Source organism: Lepidochelys kempii, chromosome 10 (assembly GCF_965140265.1).
Source record: "Lepidochelys kempii isolate rLepKem1 chromosome 10, rLepKem1.hap2, whole genome shotgun sequence".
Taxonomy (NCBI): domain Eukaryota; kingdom Metazoa; phylum Chordata; order Testudines; family Cheloniidae; genus Lepidochelys; species Lepidochelys kempii.
In genome coordinates this window covers 22,922,158-22,927,745 of record NC_133265.1, presented here as the reverse complement: position 1 = coordinate 22,927,745, position 5,588 = coordinate 22,922,158, and positions in this window count along the sequence as shown.

Below are 5,588 nucleotides of genomic sequence, written 5' to 3'. Positions count from 1 at the left end.
CACAAGAATCTAACAACTCTGATAAAAGTAGGTGCTTTACTACTAGGACACCTATATCTTACATCAGTGTACCTACTCTGTCATGTAGATGTAGCTGTGCAGGTCCCAGGATACTAAAGAGACAAGGTGAGAGAGGTAATGTTTTTTATTGAATCAACTTCAGTTGGTGAGAGGGAGAGAGAAAGACAGCTTTTGAGCCACTCAGATGTGAAGAAGAGCTCAGTGTGGCCCAAAAGCTTGTCTCTCTCAACAACTCAAGTTGGTCAAATAAAAGAGATTACCTCACTCTGTCTCTCTAGCACTTGCACTGACAATTAGGTATTTAAAACAGGCATTTTTCCACCTCTGTATTACCCACCTAAATGTGGGATTCATACGTCTTAATAAGGTATCCACATTTGAATGGTGTGGTCTGAAGCTACCACTGCATCTGTTCAACTGACAAAAAGAATAGATGGAATATCATGATGACAAACATTGAATTGTCAGAATAGTCAGACCGCTTGCTATGAACTAGGAAAGCAACCAGTTAATTGATTTTGCACTTTTTAAAAAAGTGCAATTTTTAAACTTGCAGAAAGTGCTTAGTGATTAATTTTTAGTGTCTTCCTTCACAGCTGATCATGAACACATGACTAACACGTTTTATTCAACTCATTAAAAGTAAACCACCAGTAAAGTGAAGCTTATAAAAAGCAGGCAAGGAGTTATGCAAGCTCTGGATAACAAATAAAAGATGAGAGATGGTAAAATGGGCTAATTTTTTCTGAAAATGCTGTAACTTTTCATAGAATATCAGGGTTGGAAGGGACCTCAGGAGGTCATCTAGTCCAACCCCCTGCTCAAAGCAGGACCAATCCCCAACTAAATCATCCCAGCCAGGGCTTTGTCAAGCCTGACCTTAAAAATTGCTAAGGAAGGAAATTCCACCACCTCCCTAGGTAAAGCATTCCAGTGCTTCACCACCCTCCTAGTGAAAAAGTTTTTCCTAATATCCAACCTAAACCTCCCCCACTGCAACTTGAGACCATTACTCCTCATTCTCTCATCTGCTACCACTGAGAACAGTCTAGATCCATCCTCTTTGGAACCCCCTTTCATGTGTCCCCCTTTGAAAGCAGCTATCAAATCACCCCTCACTCTTCTCTTCCGCAGACTAAACAATCCCAGTTCCTTCAGCCTCTCCTCATAAGTCATGTGTTCCAGTCCCCTAATCATTTTTGTTGCCCACTGCTAGACTCCTTCCAATTTTTTCACATCCGTCTTGTAGTGTGGGGCCCAAAACTGGACACAGTATTCTAGATGAGGCCTCACCAATGTCGAATAGAGGAGAACGATCATGTCCCTTGATCTGCTAGCAATGCCCCTACTTATACATCCGAAAATGCCATTGGCCTTCTTGGCAACAAGGGCACACTGTTGACTTATATCCAACTTCTTGTCCACTGTAACTCCTAGGTCCTTTTCTGCAGAACTGCTGCCTAGCCATTTGGTCCCTAGGCTGTAGCAGTGCATGGGATTCTTCCGTCCTAAATGCAGGACTCTGCACTTGTCCTTGTTGAACCTCATCAGATTTCTTTTGGCCCAATCCTCTAATTTGTCTAGGTCCCTCTGTATCCTATCGCTACCCTCCAGCGTATCTACCTCTCCTCCCAGTTTAGTGTTATCTGCAAATTTGCTGAGGGTGCAATCCACGGCATCCACCAGGTCACTAATGAAGATATTGAACAAAACCGGTCCCAGGACTGACTGTTGGGGCACTCCACTTGATACCGGCTGCCAACTAGACATGGAGCCATTGATCACTACCCATTGAGCCCAACAATCTAGCCAGCTTTCTATCCACCTTATAGTCCATTCATCCAGCCCATACTTCTTTAACTTTCTGGCAAGAATACTGTGGGAGACTGTACCAAAAGCTTTGCTAAAGCCAAGGAATAACATGTCCACGGCTTTCCCCTCATCCACAGAGCCAGTTATCTCGTCATAGAAGGCAATTAGATTAATCAGGCATGACTTGCCCTTGGTGAATCCATGCTGACTGTTCCTGATCACTTTTCTCTCCTCCAAGTGCTTCAGAATTGATTCCTTGAGGACCTGCTCCATGATTTTTCCAGGGACTGAGGTGAGGAAAGGTTCTTGCAGAAGGGTTCTCTAGAACATTTTATCAACCTTAAACTAACTTTTCCAGGGCTATTTCTGGAACAAGCTGGTTTTTGTTTTGTTGGCAACTGCCATCTTGCATTATAACAGTGATTGCTCAACTCTAGTATCCTCCGACAGCAACTACTACCAGATGCTTCAGAGAAAGATTGAAGAAACCCCTTAATCTGGTTACAGGTGGAGTACAAGGTATCACAAAAATTTGGGAGGGAATAACTAATATTAAACATAGGTCTGGAAATAGACATCCCTAGTCAGATTTACATAAATTGTAAAACTCTTTGGACCAACAACTGTCTTAGTTATGTTTGTTCACACAGTGTCCAGCCCACTAGGGTTTGGTCCTCTCGGTGCTACCACAATACAAATAAAGCACAAATTGACATTAGAAGGCTTTGAAGAATGTGGGAATCTTGTTGTACAATGCCTATCAGAATGGGGCCTTGATTGTGATTGAGCTGCTACTAAAATAAAAATACCACATGGACCACGGAATAAATTCTCCTTTCAAGGCGGTAGCTTCCCCTTCCTTATAAACGCTGTACAGGTTCAGTATAATACAGTATGCTGTTCTGAAATGCTTTGCACTGTCTGTATAGGTTGAATTGCAACAGGAGCTGGCAAAAACCTTGAGTGTTGTGGCTTGGTGCTATTGACTAGGCCAACTGTCATATTAAGGGGAAAAGCCATACTTATGTAGTTTGTTGCACTGATTTAATTAGAGAAAGCTAGGTGTTTAATCTAGATTGCTTTGTCCTGCTTTCTATGCATATGTGATTGAATCTATTCTGCAATATGTAGGTTAGATACCCATTCTCAAGCTTGTATACTTATCCAGAATGATGATGAATGCCAAACCTGTTGGGGTTCTTGCAGCAGTGTGATCATGCAGGGTTGAAGAAGGGATTTTTCTGCATGCCCCTGTATTTTGCCAGTCTCAGGCTGCTGTGACAGATCTCCAGCATCAGTGGTGCTGGAACACTTTTACTAGTGGGGGTGCTGAAAGCCAGCCCCCTCAGCCCTGTCTCCCCCGAGCTGGGGATGGGAGCAGGGCCATGTCCATGGGACGGGGCGGGGGACCTGGACAGAGGTAAGGAGGCCGAAGCTGGGGGTGGGCATGGGGCCAGCAGCCAGGACCCTGCATGTGGGGCTGGGAGTGGAGCACTGGGTGTGGGGCTGGGACCCTGCATGTGGGGTCGGGAACAGAGCCCCAGGTGTGGAGTGGCAGCCAGGACTCCATGTGTGGGACCAGGAGTAGAGATGCAGGTGTGAAGGAAGCCAGGACCCTGAGTATGGGGCCAGGAGGGGAACCAAGCCCTAGGTGAGGGGCCAGCAGCTAGGATCCCATGTGCAAGGCCAGAAGCAGAGCCCCAGGCATGGGGCCAGAACCCTGCACGCAGGGCCAGGACGGGAGCCCTGGGCTCTGAACCGGTAGCTGGGACCCTGCGTTGGGTGCCAGAAGCAGAGCCCCAGGCGTGGAGCTGGGACCCCCACATGCAGGGCCGGGAGCAGAGCCCCATGTAAAACCTGGAGGTCCTGCAGCACACCCCACACCTCTAGTTCCCACGCCTATGCCTGGCATGCCCTTACACTATGTGGCAAGATCTGAGGTGGTTGGGGATGGAGGGCTGGGTAGATTATCGGCTCTGCTAACAGAGGAGAACACTAAGAACACCTGAAAGTGGCATCTGTGCAGAGGCCCTGGTGAGTGGTGAACAAGGCGTGTAAATGCTAAACCTGGACTACCGGCTACTGCAGGCAAAACCTCCGACCCAATCTCCCTGGAAAGCCTGACAACTCTGGAACCCATGGGCATTGGGGGGGGGGCAGGCCTCTTCCCCACACCCTACATTTCTTAAAAGCGGGTTGGAGTGAGTGTGCCTTGGATGGGCCCCGCGCCCTGTCCTTGTTCTGCCAGCAGCCGGGCCCTCACCTGCTCCAGCACCAGGGTCCAGGTGGCGTTGGGAAGCAGGACCCACCCATTCACGGAAGGCACCACCAGCAGGGAAGAGAAGGTGGGAGGGAGGGTCCTCGCAGACTCCAGGGGGAAAGGGAGGGCTCCTGAGGGGGGCGGCTCGCTTGAAGCATCGGAGGTCCGGGCTGGTGCGGGGGTACCTCGCTCAAGGGCTGTGGGGGAGGGGCCGGGCTCGCGCGGAGGGGAGGGAGAAGGGGTTCAGCTGGCGCGGGGGCTCGCTGGAAGGCGGAGGGAGGGGCCGGGCTGGCGCGGAGGGGTCTCGCTCGAAGGTCGGGGAGTGGCCAGGGTGGCGCGGAGGAAGGGGGTCGGCTGGTGCGGGGGGGTTCGCTCGAGGGGCGGGGTCGGGCTGGTACGGAGGGGTCTCGCTCGAAGGCGGGGGAGTGGTCAGGCTGGTGCGGGGGGGTTCGCTCGAGGGGCGGGGTCGGGCTGGTGCGGAGGGGTCCCGCTCGAAGGCGGGGGAGTGGTCAGGCTGGTGCGGGGGGGGTCGGCTGGTGCGGGGGGGTTCGCTCGAGGGGCGGAGTCGGGCTGGTACCGAGGGGTCTCGCTCGAAGGCGGGGGAGTGGTCAGGCTGGTGCGGGGGGGGTCGGCTGGTGCGGGGGGGTTCGCTCGAGGGGCGGAGTCGGGCTGGTACCGAGGGGTCTCGCTCGAAGGCGGGGGAGTGGTCAGGCTGGTGCGGGGGGGGTCGGCTGGTGCGGGGGGGTTCGCTCGAGGGGCGGAGTCGGGCTGGTACCGAGGGGTCTCGCTCGAAGGCGGGGGAGTGGTCAGGCTGGTGCGGGGGGGGGGTCGGCTGGTGCGGGGGGGTTCGCTCGAGGGGCGGGGTCGGGCTGGTGCGGAGGGGTCCCGCTCGAAGGCGGGGGAGTGGTCAGGCTGGCGCGGAGGGAGGGGGTCGGCTGGTGCGGGGGGGGTTCGCTCGAGGGGCGGGGTCGGGCTGGTGCGGAGGGGTCCCGCTCGAAGGCGGGGGAGTGGTCAGGCTGGCGCGGAGGGAGGGGGTCGGCTGGTGCGGGGGGGGGTTCGCTCGAGGGGCGGGGTCGGGCTGGTGCGGAGGGGTCCCGCTCGAAGGCGGGGGAGTGGTCAGGCTGGCGCGGAGGGAGGGGGTCGGCTGGTGCGGGGGGGGGTTCGCTCGAGGGGCGGGGTCGGGCTGGTGCGGAGGGGTCCCGCTCGAAGGCGGGGGAGTGGTCAGGCTGGCGCGGAGGGAGGGGGTCGGCTGGTGCGGGGGGGGTTCGCTCGAGGGGAGGGGAGGGGATCGATCGAGGGCGGCCCGGTTGGTGCGGGGGGAGGGCCCTCGCCCTGTCCCGGTCGCTGTCCCACCCCTCCCGGCGTGTCTCGGGCGGTTGGATCCCTTCCATTCGCCGCTGTCACCGAGCCCCCCGCCCCACTCCGCCCCCGTCAGCTGTTGCTAGCCAGGGCCCGGGCACCGCGCGCCGATTGGCCGCCGCCCCGCGCCGCCCCT